The sequence below is a fragment of the Mesoplodon bidens genome (assembly GCF_964165515.1).
Source record: "Mesoplodon bidens genome assembly, contig: HAP1_SCAFFOLD_34, whole genome shotgun sequence".
Lineage (NCBI taxonomy): Eukaryota > Metazoa > Chordata > Mammalia > Artiodactyla > Ziphiidae > Mesoplodon > Mesoplodon bidens.
Genome location: NW_027672207.1, coordinates 1,070,469 through 1,093,198, shown reverse-complemented (window position 1 = coordinate 1,093,198; position 22,730 = coordinate 1,070,469).

Sequence of the window (22,730 nt, the reverse complement as noted above, 5' to 3'; positions counted from 1 at the left end):
AGCATGGAGCATTGTGAGGAGAAGGCCAAGGAGCATTCTAATGACATGCGTCATTGAGGTTTGTGATGACAAGGACATGGATCATTGTGATTACATGGGACTTTGAGCACTGTGATGAAAAGGGCATGGATCATTGTGATGAAAAAGTCATAGAGCCTTGTCATGACAGGGTTCGAGGAGCATACAGACAACAAGTGTCATGGAGCATTTTGATGACAAGTGTAAAGAGCATTGTGATGACAAAAGTCATGGAGCATTGTGATGAGAAGACCATGGATAATTGTGATGACGAGCTTTATGGGGCATTGTGTTGACAAGTGTTAAGGAATATTGTGATCACAAGGGTTTGGAGCATTGTTTTGACAGAGGTCATGGAGCATTTTGATTTCATTGTGATGACAATAGCATGAAGCATTATGATGATGGGCATGGTTCATTGTGATGACAGGGTTCACGGATCATTGAGATGTAATGAAGCATGGAGCACTGTGATTACAGGGGTATTGGAGCATTGTGATGAGAAGGGTCATGGAGCCTTGTGATGACAATACCATAGAACATCGTGATGGCAGGGCTCCTGGAGCATTGTTATGACAGGTGTAATGTAGCATTGTGATGGCAAGGTCATGGAACATTGTGATGAGAAAGCCATGGAGCATTCTGATGACATGTGTCATGGAGCTTTGTGATGACAAGGGCATGGAGCAATGTGATAAGAGCGTTCATGGAACATTGTGATGACAATGACATGGAGCATTGTGATGCCAAGGGTCATGGATCTTTGTGATGACAAAGGTCATGGTGCATTCTGATGACAACGGCGTTGTGCATTGTGATGAGAAGGGCAGGGAGCATTGTGATGACAGAGTCATGGAGCAATTTGATGAAAACTGTCATGAATCATTTTAATGACAGGGGTTATGGAACATTGTGATGTAAGGGGTCATCAAACATTGTGATGATAAGTGCATGTAGCATTGTGATGACAGGAATCATGGAACATTGTGATGACATGGTGAGGGAGCATTGTGACGAATAGTGATGTAACATTGTGATATCAGTGGTGAGAGAGCATTATGTTGAGAAGTGCATGGAGCATTGTGATGCCAATGTTTATGGAGCATTTTGATGACAAGATTGTGGAGCACTGTGATGACCATTGCATGGTGCATTGTGATGACATGTGTCTTGGAGTATTGTTCTGACCAGCAAATGGAGCATTGTGATGACAAGGCTCAGGGAGCATTGTGCTAACAAGTGCATGGAGAATTGTGATGACAACGGTCATGGAGCATTCTGATGACAAGCTTGTGGAGTATTTTGATGAAAATTGCATGGAGCACTGTGATGAAAATGGCATGGTACATTGTGATGAAAAGGGCATGGAGCCTTTTCGTGACAGTGTTCAAGGAGCATTCTGACGACAAGTGTCAGGGAGCATTGTGGTGACAAGGGTATTTAGAATTGTGATGACAAAGTTCATGGAGCATTTTGATGAAAAGGGCATGGAGTATTGTGATGACAGGCATCATGGAGCGTTGTGATGACAAAGGTTATTGAACTTTGTGATCACAAGGGTTTGGAACATTGTGATGACAGAGGTCATGGATCATTTTGATTTCAAGGAGCATAGAGCATTGTGATGACAAGGGCATGAAGCAATGTGATCCCAAGGTTCATGGAGGATTGTGATGACAATAGTAATGGAGTATTGTGAGGAAAGTGCATTGAGCATTGTAATGACCAATAATGTAGCAATTTGCTGACAAAGGCATGGAGCATTGTGATGACAAATGTCATGGAGCACTGTGATAACAAGCATCACGAAGCATTGTGAATACAGGGGTCATGGAGCATTGGGATGACAAGGGCATGTATGATTGTGATGACAAGTGTCATGGAGCATTGGGCTGAAAATGTTCATGGAGTGTTGTGATGACTGGGTTCATGGAGCATTGTGATGGCAGAGGTCATGGAGAATTTTGATTTTATTGTGCTTACAATAGCCTGATGCATTATGATGATGGGCATGATGCATTGAGATGAAAGGTATCATGAAGCATTGAGATGAAAAAGGGCATGGAGCATTGTGATTACAGGGGTATGGGAGCTTTGTGATGACAAGGGCATGGAGCATTGTGATGCCAAATGTAATGGATGATTGTGATGACAAATATAATGGAGCATTGTGATGACTAGGGCGTGGATCATTATGTTGACAAGGGCCATTGAGAATTTTCATGGCAAGGTCGTGAAGCATTGTGATGACAAGTTCCTGGAACATTGTGATGAGAAAACAATGGAGCCTTGTGATGACAAATCTCATGGAGCATACTGATGAAAAGGGGCATGGAGCATTGTTATTACAGGGGTCTTGGAGCACTGTGATGATAAGGGCATGGAGCATTTTGATGAGAAGGCCATGGAACATTCTGATGACATGTGTCATGGAGCTTTGTGGTGACAAGTGCATGGAGCATTGTGATTACAGGGATCTTGGAGCATTGTGATGACAAGTGTCATGGAGCCTTGGGATGACAAGGCCATGGAACATTGTGATGGCAGGGATCATCGATGATTGTTATGATAGGGGTAACGGAGCATTGTGATGAGTAAGGCAAGGAGCATTGTGATTACAAGGTTTATGGAGCATTGGGATGACAAATTTGTGGACCGTTGTGATGAAAAGTGCGTGGCACATTGTGATGACAAGGGTCATGGAGCATTTTTCTGACAATGGCATGGAGCATTGTGATGACAAGGGTCACGGAGCATTGTGATGAAAAGTTCATGGAGCATTGTGGTTACAAAGGTCACAGATGCTTATGATGATGCGAGCATGGACCATTGCGATGACAAATGTTATGAAGCATTGTGATGACTGGAGTCACGGACCATTGTGATTACATGGGTCTTGGAGCACTGTGATCACAAGGCATGGAACATTTTGATGAGAAGGACATGGAACATTCTGATGACATGTGTCATGGAGCTTTGTGATGACAAGGGCATGGAGCATTGTGATTACAGGGGTCTTGGAGCATTGTGATGACAAGTGTCTTGGAGCCTTGTGATGACAATGTCATGGAACATTGTGATGGCAGAGGTCATGGATCATTGTTATGATGGGGTAATGGAGCATTGTGATGAGAAGGGAAAGGAGCATTGTGATTTCAATGTTTATGGAGCATTGCGATGAGAAATGTGTGGACCGTTGTGATTAAAAGTGCGTGGCACATTATGATGACAAGGGTCATGGAGCATTTTCTGACAAAGGCATGGAGCATTGTGATGACAAGGGTCACGGAGCATTGTGGTTACAACGGTCACAGATCCTTGTGATGATGCAGGCATGGAACATTGTGATGATAAATGTTATGAAGCATTGTGATGACTGGAGTCACGGAGCAACGTGATGACGGGTCATGGAGCATTGTGATGACAAGGGCATGGAGCATTGTGATGACAAGGGCATGGAGTATTTTGAAGAAAGGTGTAAGGGAGCATTGTGATGACATATGTCATGGTCCATTGCGATGACAATGGAAGGGAGCATTGTGATGCCAAATGTAATGTAGGATTGTGGTGACAAATATAATGAAGCATTGTGATGACTAGGACTTGGAGCATTATGATGAAAAGGGCCACTGAGTATTTTTATGACAAGTCATGAAGCATTGGGATGACAAGGTCCTGGAGCATTGTGATGAGAAAACCGTGGAGCCTTGTGATGACAAATCTCATGGAGCGTACTGAAGAAAAGGGACATGGACCATTGTGATTACAGGGGTCTTGGAACTTTGTGTTGACATGGGCATGGAGCATTGTGAGGAGAAGGCCAAGGAGCATTCTAATGACATACGTCTTTGAGATCTGTGATGACAAGGGCATGGAGCATTCTGATGCCAAATGTAATGGAGGATTATGATGACAAATATAATAGAGCATTGTGATGACTAGGGCTTGGAGCATTATGTTGACAAGGGCCATTGGGAATTTTCATTGCAAGGACGTGAAGCATTTTGTTGACAAGGTCTTGGAGCACTGTGATGAGAAAACCATGGAGCCTTGTGATGACAAATCTCATGGAGCATACTGATGAAAAGGGGCATAGAGCATTGTGATTACAGGTGTCTTGTAGCACTGTGATGACAAGGGCATGGAGCATTTTGATGAAAAGGCCATGGAACATTCTGATGACATGTGTCATGGAGCTTTGTGGTGACAAGTGCATGGAGCATTGTGATTACAGGGATCTTGGAGCATTGCAATGACAAGTGTCATGGAGCATTGTGATGACAAGGCCGTTGAACATTGTGATGGCAGGGATCATGGATCATTGTTATGATAGGGGTAACGGAGCATTGTGAAGAGTATGGCAAGGGGCATTGTGATTACAAGTTTTATGGAGCATTGCGATGACAAATTTGTGGACAATTGTGATGAAAAGTGCATGGCACTTTGTGATGACAAGGGTCATGGAGCATTTTTTTGACAATGGCATGGAGCATTGTGATGACAAGTGTCACAGAGCATTGTGATGAAAAGTTCATGGAGCATTGTGGTTACAAAGGTCACAGATCCTTGTGATGATGCGGGCATGGACCACTGTGATGACAAATGTTATGAAGCACGGTGATGACTGGAGTCACGGAGCATTGGGGTTACAGGGGTCTTGGAGCATTGTGATGAGAAGTGTCATGGAGCCTTGTGATGACAAGGCCATGTACCATCGTGATGGCAGGTGTCATGGAGCATTGTTATGAGAGGTGTAATGGAGCATTGTGATGGCACGGGCGTGGAGCATTGTGATGAGAATGCCATGGAGCATTCTGATGACATGTGTCATGGAGCTTTGTGATGACAAGGGCATGGAGCAATGTGATGAGAGCATTCATGGAGCTTCGTGATGACAATGACATGGAGCATTGTGATGCCAAGTGTCATGGATATATGTGATGACAAAGGTCATGAAGCATTTTGATGACAAGGGTGTTGTGCATTGTGATGAGAAGGGCAGGGAGCATTGTGATGACAGGGTCATGGAGCAATTTGATGTAACGGGTCATGGAATATTATGAGGGCAGGGGTTATGGAACATTGTGATATCAGGGGTCATGGAGCATTTTGATGAAACGGGTCATGGAGCATTTTGATGACAGGGGTTATGGAACATTGTGATGTCAGGGGTCATCGAACATTGTGTTGATAATGCATGTAGCATTGTGATGACAGGAGTCATGGAACATTGTGATGACAGGGATGAGGGTGTATTGTAACGAATAGTGATGTAATATTTTGATATCAGTGGTGAGAGAGCATTTTGATGAGAAGTGCATGGAGCATTGTGATGACAAAGTTTATGGAGCATTGTGAAGACAAGATTGTGGAGCACTTTGATGACAAGCGAATGGTGCACTGTGATGACATGTGTCGTGGAACATTGTGCTGACAAGCGCATGGAGCATTGTGATGACAAGTGTCATGGAGCATTGTGCTGAGAAAGGCATAGTGCATTGTGATGACAAGGGTCAAAGAGCATTGTGATGAAAAGTTCATGGAGCATTGTGGTTAAAAAGGTCACAGAGACTGTTGATGACGAGGGCATGGACCATTGTGATGACAAAGGTCATGAAGCACTGTGATGACTGGAGTCACGGAGCATTGTGATGACAGGGGTCATGGAGCATTGTGATAACAAGGGCATGGAGCATTGTGATGACAAGGGCATGGAACATTGGTCTAATAAGTTTCATGGATTATTGCGATGACAATTGGAAGGGCTCCTTGTGATGACAAGGGCATTGAGCATTGTGATGACCAGGTCATGCAGTATTGTGAAGACAGGTGTCAGGGAGCATTGTGATGACATATGTAATGGCCCATTGTGATGACAATGGCATGGAGCATTGTGATGCCAAGTGTCATGGAGGATTCTGATGACAAAGGTAATGGAGCATTGTGATGACAATGGCTTGGAGCATTGTGATGACAAGGGTCAGGGAGCATTGTGCTGACAAGTGCATGGAGAATTATGATGACAAGGGTCATGGAGCATTCTGAAGGCAAGCTAGTGGAGTATTTTGATGACAATTGCATGGAGCATTGTGATGAAATGGCATGCGGCATTGTGATGAAAAAGGCATGGAGCCTTTTCGTGACAGGGTTCAAGGAGCATTCTGACGACAAGTGTCAGGGAGCATTGTGATGACAATTGTACTGAGAATTGTGATGACAAAGGTCATGGAACATTGTGATGAAAAGGACATGGAGTATTGTGATGACAGGCATCATGGAGTGTTGTGATGACAAGTGTTATGGAACTTTGTGATCACAAGGGTTTGGAGCATGGTGATGACAGAGGTCATGGATCATTTTGATTTCAAGGAGCATGGAGCATTGTGATGACAAGAGCATGAAGCAATGTGATCACAAGTTTCATGGAGGATTGTGATGACAATGGTAATGGAGTATTGTGATGACAAGCGCATAGAGCATTGTAATGACAAGGTCACGTAGCATTTTGCTGACAAATGCATGGAGAATTGTGATGACAGGTGTCATGGAGCACTGTGATGACAAGCGTCACGGAGCATTGTGAATACAGGGGTCATGGAGCATTGGGATGACAAGGGCATGGATGATTTTGATGACAAGTGTCATGGAGCATTGGGCTGAAAATGTTCATGGAGTATTGTGATGACAGGGGTCATGGAGCATTGTGATGGCAGAGGTCATGGAGAATTTTGATTTCATTGTGCTGATAATAGCCTGAAGCATTATGATGATGGGCATGACGCATTGTGATGACAGGTATCACGGAGCTTTGTGAAGAATAGGGGCATGGAGCATTGTGATTACAGGGGTCTTGGAGTATTGTGATGACTAGGGCAAGGAGCACTTTGATGAGAAGTTCATGGAACATTCTGATGACCTGTGTCATGGAGCCTTGTAATGAAAAGGCCGTGGAATATTGTGATGTCAGGGGTCATGGAACATTGATAAGACAGGCGTAATGGAGAATTGTGATGAGAAGGGCATGGAGGATTGTGACAGCAAGGAATATGGAACATTGCAATGACAAATTTCTGGACCGTTGTGATGAAAAGCGCTTGGCACATTGTAATGACAAGGGTCATTGAGCAGTTTTCTGACAAAGGCTTGGAGCAGTGTGATGACAATGGTCACGGAGCATTTTGATGAAAATTTCATGGAGCATTGTGGTTACAAACGTCACACAGCCTTGTGATGACACGGGCATGGATCACTGTGATGACAAATGTTATGAAGCATTGTGATGCATGGAGTCACGGAGCATTGTGATGACAGTGGTCCTGGAGCATTGTGATGACAAGGGTATGGAGCATTGTGATGTCAGGGGCATGGAGCATTGGTCTGACAAGTTTCATAGATTATTGTGATGACAGTGGACATGGTTCATTGTGATGAGATGGGCATGGAGCATTGTGATGAGAAGGTCATGGATTATTTTGAAGAAAGCTGTCAGGGAGCATTGTGATGACATATGTCATGGTCCAATGCGATGACAATGGCAGGGAGCATTGTGATGCCAAATGTAATGGAGGATTGTGATGACAAATATAATGGACCATTGTGATGACTAGGGCTTGGAGCATTATGATGACAAGGGTCAGGGAGCATTGTGCTGACAAGTGCATGGAGAATTGTGATGACAGGGGACATGGAGCATTGTGATAACAAGTGCATGTAGCATTGTTATGAAAAGGGCATGGAGCATTGGTCTAATAAGTTTCATGGATTATTGCAATGACAGTTGAAAGGGCGCATTGTGATGACAAGGGCATGGAGCATTGTCATGACCAGGTCATGCAGTATTGTGAAGACAGGTGTCAGGGAGCATTGTGATGACATATGTAATGGCCCATTGTGATGACAATGGCATGGAGCATTGTGATGCCAAGTGTCATGGAGTATTCTGATGACAAAGGTAATGGAGCATTGTGATGACAATGGCTTGGAGCATTGTGATGACAAGGGTCAGGGGGCATTGTGCTGACAAGTGCATGGAGAATTGTGATGACAAGGGTCATGGAGCATTCTGATGACAAGCTTGTGGAGTATTTTGATGACAATGGCATGGAGCATTGTGATGAAAATGGCATGGGTCATTGTGATGAAAATGGCATGGAGCCTTTTCGTGACAGGGTTCAAGGAGCATTCTGAGGACAAGTGTCAGGGAGCATTGTGATGACAAGTGTATTGAGAATTGGGATGACAATGATCATGGAGCATTGTGATGAAAAGGGCATGGAGTATTGTGATGACAGGCATCATGGAGCATTGTGATGACAAGTTTTATGGAACTATGTGATCACAAGGGTTTGGAGCATTGTGATGACAGAGGTCATGGATCATTTTGATTTCAAGGTGCATGGAGCATTGTGATGACAAGAGCATGAAGCATCGTGATCCCAAGTTCATGGAGGATTGTGATGACAATGATAATGGAGTATTGTGGTGACAAGCGCATAGAGCATTGTAATGACAAGGTCATGTAGCATTTTGTTGACAAAAGCATGGAGCATTGTGAAGAAATGTGTCATGGAGCACTGTGATGACAAGGGTCACGGAGCATTGTGAATACAGGGGTCATGGAGCATTGGCATGACAAGGGCATGGATCATTGTGATGACAAGTGTCATGGAGCATTGGGCTGAAAATGTTCATGGAGCATTGTGATGACAGGGGTCATGGAGCATTGTGATGGCAGAAGTCATGGATAATTTTGATTTCATTGTCCTGACAATAGCCTGAAGTATTATGATGTTGGGCATGATGCAATGTGATGACAGCGATCATGGAACACTGAGATGAAAAGGGGCATGGAGCATTGTGATTACAGGGATCTTGGAGCACTGTGATGACAAGGGCATGGGGCATTCTGATGAGAAGCACATGGAACTTTCTGATGGCATGTGCCATGGAGCTTAGTGATGACAAGGGCATGGAGCATTGTGATTACAGGGTTCTTGGATCATTGTGATGACAAGTGTCATGGAGCCTTGTGATGACAAGGCCGTGGCACATTGTGATGACAGCGGTCATGGAGCATTGTTATGACAGTGGTAATGCAGCATTTTGATGAGAAGGGAAAGGAGCATTTTGATTAAACGGTTTATGGAGCATTGTGATGACAAATTTGTGGACCGTTTTGATGAAAATTGCGTGGCACATTGTGATGACAAGGGTCATGGAGAATTTTTCTTACAAAGGCTTGGAACATTGTGATGACAAGGTTCAGGGAGCATTGTGATGAAAAGTTCATGGAGCATTGTGCTTATAAATGTCACAGAGAGTTTTGATGATGTGGGCATGGACCATTGTGATGACAAATGTTATGAAGCATTGTGATGACTGGAGACACGGAGCATTGTGATGACAGGGATCACAGAGCATTTTGATGACAAGTGCATGGAGCATTTTGATGACAGGGTCATGGAGCATTGTGATGAGAATTTAATGTAGTATTTTGAAGAAAGTTGTCAGGGAGCATTGTGATGACATATGTCATAGTTGATTGCGATGACAATGGCAGGGAACATTGTGATGGCAAATGTAATGGAGGATTGTGATGACAAATATAATGGAGCATTGTGATGACTAGTGCTTGGAGCATTATGATGACAAGGGCCATTGAGAATTTTCATGACAAGGTCATGAAGCATTGTGATGACAATGTCCTGGAGCATTGTGATGAGAAAACAATGGAGCCTTGTGATTACAAATCTCATGGAGCATACTGTTGAAAAGGTGCATGGAGCATTCTGATTACAGCGGTCTTGGAACATTGTGATGACAAGGGCATGGATCATTGTGGGGAGAAGGCCAAGGAGCATTCTGATGACAAGCGTCATGGAGCTTTGTGATGACAAGGTCATGGAGAATTGTGATCACAGGTGTCTTGGAGCATTGTGATGAAAAAGGCATGGATCATTGTGATGAAAAAGGCATGAAGCCATCTCATGGCAGGGTTCAAGGAGCACACTGACGACAAGTATCAGGGAGCATTGTGCTGACAAGTGTATTGAGCATTGTGATGAATAAGTTCATGGAGCATTGTGATGAGAAGACCATGGATAATTGTGATGACGAGCTTTATGGGGCATTGTGTTGACAAGTGTTAAGGAATATTGTGATCACAAGGGTTTGGAGCATTGTTTTGACAGAGGTCATGGAGCATTTTGATTTCATTGTGATGACAATAGCATGAAGCATTATGATGATGGGCATGGTTCATTGTGATGACAGGGTTCACGGATCATTGAGATGTAATGAAGCATGGAGCACTGTGATTACAGGGGTATTGGAGCATTGTGATGAGAAGGGTCATGGAGCCTTGTGATGACAATACCATAGAACATCGTGATGGCAGGGCTCCTGGAGCATTGTTATGACAGGTGTAATGTAGCATTGTGATGGCAAGGTCATGGAACATTGTGATGAGAAAGCCATGGAGCATTCTGATGACATGTGTCATGGAGCTTTGTGATGACAAGGGCATGGAGCAATGTGATGAGAGCGTTCATGGAACATTGTGATGACAATGACATGGAGCATTGTGATGCCAAGGGTCATGGATCTTTGTGATGACAAAGGTCATGGTGCATTCTGATGACAACGGCGTTGTGCATTGTGATGAGAAGGGCAGGGAGCATTGTGATGACAGAGTCATGGAGCAATTTGATGAAATCAGTCATGAATCATTTTAATGACAGGGGTTATGGAACATTGTGATGTAAGGGGTCATCAAACATTGTGATGATAAGTGCATGTAGCATTGTGATGACAGGAATCATGGAACATTGTGATGACATGGTGAGGGAGCATTGTGACGAATAGTGATGTAACATTGTGATATCAGTGGTGAGAGAGCATTATGTTGAGAAGTGCATGGAGCATTGTGATGCCAATGTTTATGGAGCATTTTGATGACAAGATTGTGGAGCACTGTGATGACCATTGCATGGTGCATTGTGATGACATGTGTCTTGGAGTATTGTTCTGACCAGCAAATGGAGCATTGTGATGACAAGGCTCAGGGAGCATTGTGCTAACAAGTGCATGGAGAATTGTGATGACAACGGTCATGGAGCATTCTGATGACAAGCTTGTGGAGTATTTTGATGAAAATTGCATGGAGCACTGTGATGAAAATGGCATGGTACATTGTGATGAAAAGGGCATGGAGCCTTTTCGTGACAGTGTTCAAGGAGCATTCTGACGACAAGTGTCAGGGAGCATTGTGGTGACAAGGGTATTGAGAATTGTGATGACAAAGTTCATGGAGCATTTTGATGAAAAGGGCATGGAGTATTGTGATGACAGGCATCATGGAGCGTTGTGATGACAAAGGTTATTGAACTTTGTGATCACAAGGGTTTGGAACATTGTGATGACAGAGGTCATGGATCATTTTGATTTCAAGGAGCATAGAGCATTGTGATGACAAGGGCATGAAGCAATGTGATCCCAAGGTTCATGGAGGATTGTGATGACAATAGTAATGGAGTATTGTGAGGAAAGTGCATTGAGCATTGTAATGACCAATAATGTAGCAATTTGCTGACAAAGGCATGGAGCATTGTGATGACAAATGTCATGGAGCACTGTGATAACAAGCATCACGAAGCATTGTGAATACAGGGGTCATGGAGCATTGGGATGACAAGGGCATGTATGATTGTGATGACAAGTGTCATGGAGCATTGGGCTGAAAATGTTCATGGAGTGTTGTGATGACTGGGTTCATGGAGCATTGTGATGGCAGAGGTCATGGAGAATTTTGATTTTATTGTGCTTACAATAGCCTGATGCATTATGATGATGGGCATGATGCATTGAGATGAAAGGTATCATGAAGCATTGAGATGAAAAAGGGCATGGAGCATTGTGATTACAGGGGTATGGGAGCTTTGTGATGACAAGGGCATGGAGCATTGTGATGCCAAATGTAATGGATGATTGTGATGACAAATATAATGGAGCATTGTGATGACTAGGGCGTGGATCATTATGTTGACAAGGGCCATTGAGAATTTTCATGGCAAGGTCGTGAAGCATTGTGATGACAAGTTCCTGGAACATTGTGATGAGAAAACAATGGAGCCTTGTGATGACAAATCTCATGGAGCATACTGATGAAAAGGGGCATGGAGCATTGTTATTACAGGGGTCTTGGAGCACTGTGATGATAAGGGCATGGAGCATTTTGATGAGAAGGCCATGGAACATTCTGATGACATGTGTCATGGAGCTTTGTGGTGACAAGTGCATGGAGCATTGTGATTACAGGGATCTTGGAGCATTGTGATGACAAGTGTCATGGAGCCTTGGGATGACAAGGCCGTGGAACATTGTGATGGCAGGGATCATCGATGATTGTTATGATAGGGGTAACGGAGCATTGTGATGAGTAGGGCAAGGAGCATTGTGATTACAAGGTTTATGGAGCATTGGGATGACAAATTTGTGGACCGTTGTGATGAAAAGTGCGTGGCACATTGTGATGACAAGGGTCATGGAGCATTTTTCTGACAATGGCATGGAGCATTGTGATGACAAGGGTCACGGAGCATTGTGATGAAAAGTTCATGGAGCACTGTGGTTACAAAGGTCACAGATGCTTATGATGATGCGAGCATGGACCATTGCGATGACAAATGTTATGAAGCATTGTGATGACTGGAGTCACGGACCATTGTGATTACATGGGTCTTGGAGCACTGTGATCACAAGGCATGGAACATTTTGATGAGAAGGACATGGAACATTCTGATGACATGTGTCATGGAGCTTTGTGATGACAAGGGCATGGAGCATTGTGATTACAGGGGTCTTGGAGCATTGTGATGACAAGTGTCTTGGAGCCTTGTGATGACAATGTCATGGAACATTGTGATGGCAGAGGTCATGGATCATTGTTATGATGGGGTAATGGAGCATTGTGATGAGAAGGGAAAGGAGCATTGTGATTTCAATGTTTATGGAGCATTGCGATGAGAAATGTGTGGACCGTTGTGATTAAAAGTGCGTGGCACATTATGATGACAAGGGTCATGGAGCATTTTCTGACAAAGGCATGGAGCATTGTGATGACAAGGGTCACGGAGCATTGTGGTTACAACGGTCACAGATCCTTGTGATGATGCAGGCATGGAACATTGTGATGATAAATGTTATGAAGCATTGTGATGACTGGAGTCACGGAGCAACGTGATGACGGGTCATGGAGCATTGTGATGACAAGGGCATGGAGCATTGTGATGACAAGGGCATGGAGTATTTTGAAGAAAGGTGTAAGGGAGCATTGTGATGACATATGTCATGGTCCATTGCGATGACAATGGAAGGGAGCATTGTGATGCCAAATGTAATGTAGGATTGTGGTGACAAATATAATGAAGCATTGTGATGACTAGGACTTGGAGCATTATGATGAAAAGGGCCACTGAGTATTTTTATGACAAGTCATGAAGCATTGGGATGACAAGGTCCTGGAGCATTGTGATGAGAAAACCGTGGAGCCTTGTGATGACAAATCTCATGGAGCGTACTGAAGAAAAGGGACATGGACCATTGTGATTACAGGGGTCTTGGAACTTTGTGTTGACATGGGCATGGAGCATTGTGAGGAGAAGGCCAAGGAGCATTCTAATGACATACGTCTTTGAGATCTGTGATGACAAGGGCATGGAGCATTCTGATGCCAAATGTAATGGAGGATTATGATGACAAATATAATAGAGCATTGTGATGACTAGGGCTTGGAGCATTATGTTGACAAGGGCCATTGGGAATTTTCATTGCAAGGACGTGAAGCATTTTGTTGACAAGGTCTTGGAGCACTGTGATGAGAAAACCATGGAGCCTTGTGATGACAAATCTCATGGAGCATACTGATGAAAAGGGGCATAGAGCATTGTGATTACAGGTGTCTTGTAGCACTGTGATGACAAGGGCATGGAGCATTTTGATGAAAAGGCCATGGAACATTCTGATGACATGTGTCATGGAGCTTTGTGGTGACAAGTGCATGGAGCATTGTGATTACAGGGATCTTGGAGCATTGCAATGACAAGTGTCATGGAGCATTGTGATGACAAGGCCGTTGAACATTGTGATGGCAGGGATCATGGATCATTGTTATGATAGGGGTAACGGAGCATTGTGAAGAGTATGGCAAGGGGCATTGTGATTACAAGTTTTATGGAGCATTGCGATGACAAATTTGTGGACAATTGTGATGAAAAGTGCATGGCACTTTGTGATGACAAGGGTCATGGAGCATTTTTTTGACAATGGCATGGAGCATTGTGATGACAAGTGTCACAGAGCATTGTGATGAAAAGTTCATGGAGCATTGTGGTTACAAAGGTCACAGATCCTTGTGATGATGCGGGCATGGACCACTGTGATGACAAATGTTATGAAGCACGGTGATGACTGGAGTCACGGAGCATTGGGGTTACAGGGGTCTTGGAGCATTGTGATGAGAAGTGTCATGGAGCCTTGTGATGACAAGGCCATGTACCATCGTGATGGCAGGTGTCATGGAGCATTGTTATGAGAGGTGTAATGGAGCATTGTGATGGCACGGGCGTGGAGCATTGTGATGAGAATGCCATGGAGCATTCTGATGACATGTGTCATGGAGCTTTGTGATGACAAGGGCATGGAGCAATGTGATGAGAGCATTCATGGAGCTTCGTGATGACAATGACATGGAGCATTGTGATGCCAAGTGTCATGGATATATGTGATGACAAAGGTCATGAAGCATTTTGATGACAAGGGTGTTGTGCATTGTGATGAGAAGGGCAGGGAGCACTGTGATGACAGGGTCATGGAGCAATTTGATGTAACGGGTCATGGAATATTATGAGGGCAGGGGTTATGGAACATTGTGATATCAGGGGTCATGGAGCATTTTGATGAAACGGGTCATGGAGCATTTTGATGACAGGGGTTATGGAACATTGTGATGTCAGGGGTCATCGAACATTGTGTTGATAATGCATGTAGCATTGTGATGACAGGAGTCATGGAACATTGTGATGACAGGGATGAGGGTGTATTGTAACGAATAGTGATGTAATATTTTGATATCAGTGGTGAGAGAGCATTTTGATGAGAAGTGCATGGAGCATTGTGATGACAAAGTTTATGGAGCATTGTGAAGACAAGATTGTGGAGCACTTTGATGACAAGCGAATGGTGCACTGTGATGACATGTGTCGTGGAACATTGTGCTGACAAGCGCATGGAGCATTGTGATGACAAGGGTCATGGAGCATTGTGCTGAGAAAGGCATAGTGCATTGTGATGACAAGGGTCAAAGAGCATTGTGATGAAAAGTTCATGGAGCATTGTGGTTAAAAAGGTCACAGAGACTGTTGATGACGAGGGCATGGACCATTGTGATGACAAAGGTCATGAAGCACTGTGATGACTGGAGTCACGGAGCATTGTGATGACAGGGGTCATGGAGCATTGTGATAACAAGGGCATGGAGCATTGTGATGACAAGGGCATGGAACATTGGTCTAATAAGTTTCATGGATTATTGCGATGACAATTGGAAGGGCTCCTTGTGATGACAAGGGCATTGAGCATTGTGATGACAAGGTCATGCAGTATTGTGAAGACAGGTGTCAGGGAGCATTGTGATGACATATGTAATGGCCCATTGTGATGACAATGGCATGGAGCATTGTGATGCCAAGTGTCATGGAGGATGCTGATGACAAAGGTAATGGAGCATTGTGATGACAATGGCTTGGAGCATTGTGATGACAAGGGTCAGGGAGCATTGTGCTGACAAGTGCATGGAGAATTATGATGACAAGGGTCATGGAGCATTCTGAAGGCAAGCTAGTGGAGTATTTTGATGACAATTGCATGGAGCATTGTGATGAAATGGCATGCGGCATTGTGATGAAAAAGGCATGGAGCCTTTTCGTGACAGGGTTCAAGGAGCATTCTGACGACAAGTGTCAGGGAGCATTGTGATGACAATTGTACTGAGAATTGTGATGACAAAGGTCATGGAACATTGTGATGAAAAGGACATGGAGTATTGTGATGACAGGCATCATGGAGTGTTGTGATGACAAGTGTTATGGAACTTTGTGATCACAAGGGTTTGGAGCATGGTGATGACAGAGGTCATGGATCATTTTGATTTCAAGGAGCATGGAGCATTGTGATGACAAGAGCATGAAGCAATGTGATCACAAGTTTCATGGAGGATTGTGATGACAATGGTAATGGAGTATTGTGATGACAAGCGCATAGAGCATTGTAATGACAAGGTCACGTAGCATTTTGCTGACAAATGCATGGAGAATTGTGATGACAGGTGTCATGGAGCACTGTGATGACAAGCGTCACGGAGCATTGTGAATACAGGGGTCATGGAGCATTGGGATGACAAGGGCATGGATGATTTTGATGACAAGTGTCATGGAGCATTGGGCTGAAAATGTTCATGGAGTATTGTGATGACAGGGGTCATGGAGCATTGTGATGGCAGAGGTCATGGAGAATTTTGACTTCATTGTGCTGATAATAGCCTGAAGCATTATGATGATGGGCATGACGCATTGTGATGACAGGTATCACGGAGCTTTGTGAAGAATAGGGGCATGGAGCATTGTGATTACAGGGGTCTTGGAGTATTGTGATGACTAGGGCAAGGAGCACTTTGATGAGAAGTTCATGGAACATTCTGATGACCTGTGTCATGGAGCCTTGTAATGAAAAGGCCGTGGAATATTGTGATGTCAGGGGTCATGGAGCATTGATAAGACAGGCGTAATGGAGAATTGTGATGAGAAGGGCATGGAGGATTGTGACAGCAAGGAATATGGAACATTGCAATGACAAATTTCTGGACCGTTGTGATGAAAAGCGCTTGGCACATTGTAATGACAAGGGTCATTGAGCAGTTTTCTGACAAAGGCTTGGAGCAGTGTGATGACAATGGTCACGGAGCATTTTGATGAAAATTTCATGGAGCATTGTGGTTACAAACGTCACACAGCCTTGTGATGACACGGGCATGGATCACTGTGATGACAAATGTTATGAAGCATTGTGATGCATGGAGTCACGGAGCATTGTGATGACAGTGGTCCTGGAGCATTGTGATGACAAGGGTATGGAGCATTGTGATGTCAGGGGCATGGAGCATTGGTCTGACAAGTTTCATAGATTATTGTGATGACAGTGGACATGGTTCATTGTGATGAGAAGGGCATGGAGCATTGTGATGAGAAGGTCATGGATTATTTTGAAGAAAGCTGTCAGGGAGCATTGTGATGACATATGTCATGGTCCAATGCGATGACAATGGCAGGGAGCATTGTGATGCCAAATGTAATGGAGGATTGTGATGACAAATATAATGGACCATTGTGATGACTAGGGCTTGGAGCATTATGATGACAAGGGTCAGGGAGCATTGTGCTGACAAGTGCATGGAGAATTGTGATGACAGGGGACATGGAGCATTGTGATAACAAGTGCATGTAGCATTGTTATGAAAAGGGCATGGAGCATTGGTCTAATAAGTTTCATGGATTATTGCAATGACAGTTGAAAGGGCGCATTGTGATGACAAGGGCATGGAGCATTGTCATGACCAGGTCATGCAGTATTGTGAAGACAGGTGTCAGGGAGCATTGTGATGACATATGTAATGGCCCATTGTGATGACAATGGCATGGAGCATAGTGATGCCAAGTGTCATGGAGTATTCTGATGACAAAGGTAATGGAGCATTGTGATGACAATGTCTTGGAGCATTGTGATGACAAGGATCAGGGGGCATTGTGCTGACAAGTGCATGGAGAATTGTGATGACAAGGGTCATGGAGCATTCTGATGACAAGCTTGTGGAGTATTTTGATGACAATGGCATGGAGCATTGTGATGAAAATGACATGGGTCATTGTGATGAAAATGGCATGGAGCCTTTTCGTGACAGGGTTCAAGGAGCATTCTGAGGACAAGTGTCAGGGAGCATTGTGATGATAAGTGTATTGAGAATTGGGATGACAATGATCATGGAGCATTGTGATGAAAAGGGCATGGAGTATTGTGATGACAGGCATCATGGAGCATTGTGATGACAAGTTTTATGGAACTATGTGATCACAAGGGTTTGGAGCATTGTGATGACAGAGGTCATGGATCATTTTGATTTCAAGGTGCATGGAGCATTGTGATGACAAGAGCATGAAGCATCGTAATCCCAAGTTCATGGAGGATTGTGATGACAATGATAATGGAGTATTGTGGTGACAAGCGCATAGAGCATTGTAATGACAAGGTCATGTAGCATTTTGTTGACAAAAGCATGGAGCATTGTGAAGAAATGTGTCATGGAGCACTGTGATGACAAGGGTCACGGAGCATTGTGAATACAGGGGTCATGGAGCATTGGCATGACAAGGGCATGGATCATTGTGATGACAAGTGTCATGGAGCATTGGGCTGAAAATGTTCATGGAGCATTGTGATGACAGGGGTCATGGAGCATTGTGATGGCAGAAGTCATGGATAATTTTGATTTCATTGTCCTGACAATAGCCTGAAGTATTATGATGTTGGGCATGATGCAATGTGATGACAGCGATCATGGAACACTGAGATGAAAAGGGGCATGGAGCATTGTGATTACAGGGATCTTGGAGCACTGTGATGACAAGGGCATGGGGCATTCTGATGAGAAGCACATGGAACTTTCTGATGGCATGTGCCATGGAGCTTAGTGATGACAAGGGCATGGAGCATTGTGATTAGAGGGTTCTTGGATCATTGTGATGACAAGTGTCATGGAGCCTTGTGATGACAAGGCCGTGGCACATTGTGATGACAGCGGTCATGGAGCATTGTTATGACAGTGGTAATGCAGCATTTTGATGAGAAGGGAAAGGAGCATTTTGATTAAACGGTTTATGGAGCATTGTGATGACAAATTTGTGGACCGTTTTGATGAAAATTGCGTGGCACATTGTGATGACAAGGGTCATGGAGAATTTTTCTTACAAAGGCTTGGAACATTGTGATGACAAGGTTCAGGGAGCATTGTGATGAAAAGTTCATGGAGCATTGTGCTTATAAATGTCACAGAGAGTTTTGATGATGTGGGCATGGACCATTGTGATGACAAATGTTATGAAGCATTGTGATGACTGGAGACACGGAGCATTGTGATGACAGGGATCACAGAGCATTTTGATGACAAGTGCATGGAGCATTTTGATGACAGGGTCATGGAGCATTGTGATGAGAATTTAATGTAGTATTTTGAAGAAAGTTGTCAGGGAGCATTGTGATGACATATGTCATAGTTGATTGCGATGACAATGGCAGGGAATATTGTGATGGCAAATGTAATGGAGGATTGTGATGACAAATATAATGGAGCATTGTGATGACTAGTGCTTGGAGCATTATGATGACAAGGGCCATTGAGAATTTTCATGACAAGGTCATGAAGCATTGTGATGACAATGTCCTGGAGCATTGTGATGAGAAAACAATGGAGCCTTGTGATTACAAATCTCATGGAGCATACTGTTGAAAAGGTGCATGGAGCATTCTGATTACAGCGGTCTTGGAACATTGTGATGACAAGGGCATGGATCATTGTGGGGAGAAGGCCAAGGAGCATTCTGATGACAAGCGTCATGGAGCTTTGTGATGACAAGGTCATGGAGAATTGTGATCACAGGTGTCTTGGAGCATTGTGATGAAAAAGGCATGGATCATTGTGATGAAAAAGGCATGAAGCCTTCTCATGGCAGGGTTCAAGGAGCACACTGACGACAAGTATCAGGGAGCATTGTGCTGACAAATGTATTGAGCATTGTGATGAATAAGTTCATGGAGCATTGTGATGAGAAGACCATGGATAATTGTGATGATGAGCATCATGGGCTTTTGTGATGATAAGTTTTATGGAACATTGTGATCACAAGGGTTTGGAGCATTATGATGACAGAGGTCATGGAGCATTTTGATTTCCTTGTGATGACAATAGCCTGAAGCATTATGATGATGGGCATGGTGCATTGTGATGACAGGGTTCATGGAGCATTGAGATGAGTAGAGGCATTGAGCATTGAGATTACAGTGGTCCTGGAGCATTGTGATGACAAGGGCAAGGAGCATTGTGATGAGAAGGCCATGGAACATTCTGATGACATGAGTCATGGAGCCTTATGATTAAAAGGGCATGGAGCATTGTTATTAGAGTGGTCTTGGGACATTGTGATGACAAGGCCGTGGAATATTGTGATGGCAGGGTTCATGGAACATTGTTATGACAGTAGTAATGGAGCATTGTGATGAGAAGGGCATCGAGCATTGGTCTGAAATGTTTCATGGTTCACTGTGATGAGAGTGGGCATGGAGCATTGTGATGACAAGGACACAGAACACTGTGGTACAGGGGTCATGGAGGATTTTAAAGACAAGGGCATGGAGCATTGTGATGAGAAGGGTATCGAGCATTGTGATGACAAGTGTCATGGAGCTTTGTGATGACAAGGGCATGGAACAATGTGATGAGAGGTTTCATGGAGCATTGTGATGACAATGATATGGAACATTGTGATGCCAAGGGTCATGGAGCTTTGTGATGACAAATGTCATGGAGCATTTTGATGACAACGGTGGGGTGCATTGTGATGAGAAGCCCAGGGAGCATGTTGATGACAGGTTCATGCAGCAATTTGATGAAAATTGAAATGGAACATTTTGATGACAGGGGTTATAGAACATTGTGATGCCAGGGGTCATGGAGCTTTGGGATGAAAAGGGTCATTGAGCATTTTGATGACAGTGGTTATGGAACATTAGGATGTCAGTGGTCATGGAACATTGTGCTGATATGGGGATGTAGCATTGTGATGACAGGGGTCATAGAACATTGTGATTACAGGGTTATGGGAGGATTGTGATGACTAGTGATGGAACATTGTGATATCTCAGGTGAGAGAGCATTTGGATGAAAAGTGCATGGAGCATTGTGATTACAATGTTTATGGAGCATAGCGATGACAAGGTTGTCGATCATTGTGATGAAAAGCACGTGGCACATTGTGATGACAAGGCTCATGGAGCATTGTTCTGACAACGGCACGTAGCATTGTGATGAAAAGTTCATGGATCATTGTGGTTACAAAGGTCACCGAGTCTTGTGATGACGCGGGCATGGAACGTTGTGATGACAAACGTTATGAAGCATTGTGATGACTGGAGTCATGGAGCATTGTGATGACAGGGGTCATGGAGCATTGTGAAGATAAGGGCAAGGAACATTGTGATGACAGGGGCATGGAGCATTGTGATGACAAGGGCAAGGAGCATTGTGATGAGAAGATCATGGAGTATTGTGAAGACAGGTGTCAGGGAGCATTGTGATGACATATGTCATGGTCCATTGCGATGACAATGACCGGGAGCCTTGTGATGCCAAATGTAATGGAGGACTGTGATGATAAATATAATGGATTATTGTGATGACTAGGGCTTGGATCATTATGATGTCAAGAGAAATTGAGATTTTTCATGACACGGTTGTGAAGCATTGTGATGACAAGTTCCTGGAGTATTGTGATGAGAAAACCATGTAGCCTTGTGATGACAAATCTCATGGAGCATACTGATGAAAAGGGGCATGGAGCATTCTGATTACAGGGGTCGTGGAACACTGTGATAAAAAGGGCATGGAGCATTGGTCTAATAATTTTCATGGATTATTGCAATGACAGTTGGAATGGCACATTGTAATGACAAGGGCATGGAGCATTTTGATGTCCAGGTCACGCAGTATTGTGAAGACATGTGTCAGGGAGCATTGTGATGACATAAGTAATGGCACATTTTGATGACAATGTCATGAATCATTGTGATGCCAAGTGTCATGGAGGATTCTGAAGACAAAGGTAATGGAGCATTGTGATGACAACGGTCAGGGAGCATTGTGCTGACAAGTGCATGGAGCATTGTGATGAGAAGGCCAAGGAACCTTCTGATGGCATGTGTCATGGAGCTTTGTTATGACAAGGGCATGGAGCATTTTGATGACAGGTGTCTTGGAGCATTGTGCTGACAAGAGTCACTGAGCCTTGTGATGACAAGGTCGTGGAACATCGTGATTGCAGGTGTCATGGAACATTGTTATGACAGGGGTAATGGAGCATTTTGATGGCAAGGGTATGGAGCATTGTGGTGAGAAGGCCATGGAAAATTCTGATGACATGTCTCATGGAGCTTTGTGATGACAAGGGCATGGAGCAATGTGATGAGAGCATTCATGGAGCATTGTGATAACAATGACATGGAGCACAGTGATGCCAAGTGTCATGGATCTTTGTGATGACAAAGGTCATTCAGCATTTTGATGACAAAAGTGTTGTGCATTGTGATGAGTAGTGCAGGGAGCATTGTGATGACAGGATCATTTAGCAACTGGATGAAAAGTTTCATGGAACATTGTGATGACAGTGGTTTTGGAACATTGTGATGTCAGGGCTCATGGAGCATATTGATGAAAAGGGTCATGGAGCATTTTGATGACAGGGGTTCTGGATCATTGTGATGTCTGGGGTCATCGAATACTGTGATGATAAGTGCACTTAGCATTGTGATGACAGGAGTCATGGAACATTATGATG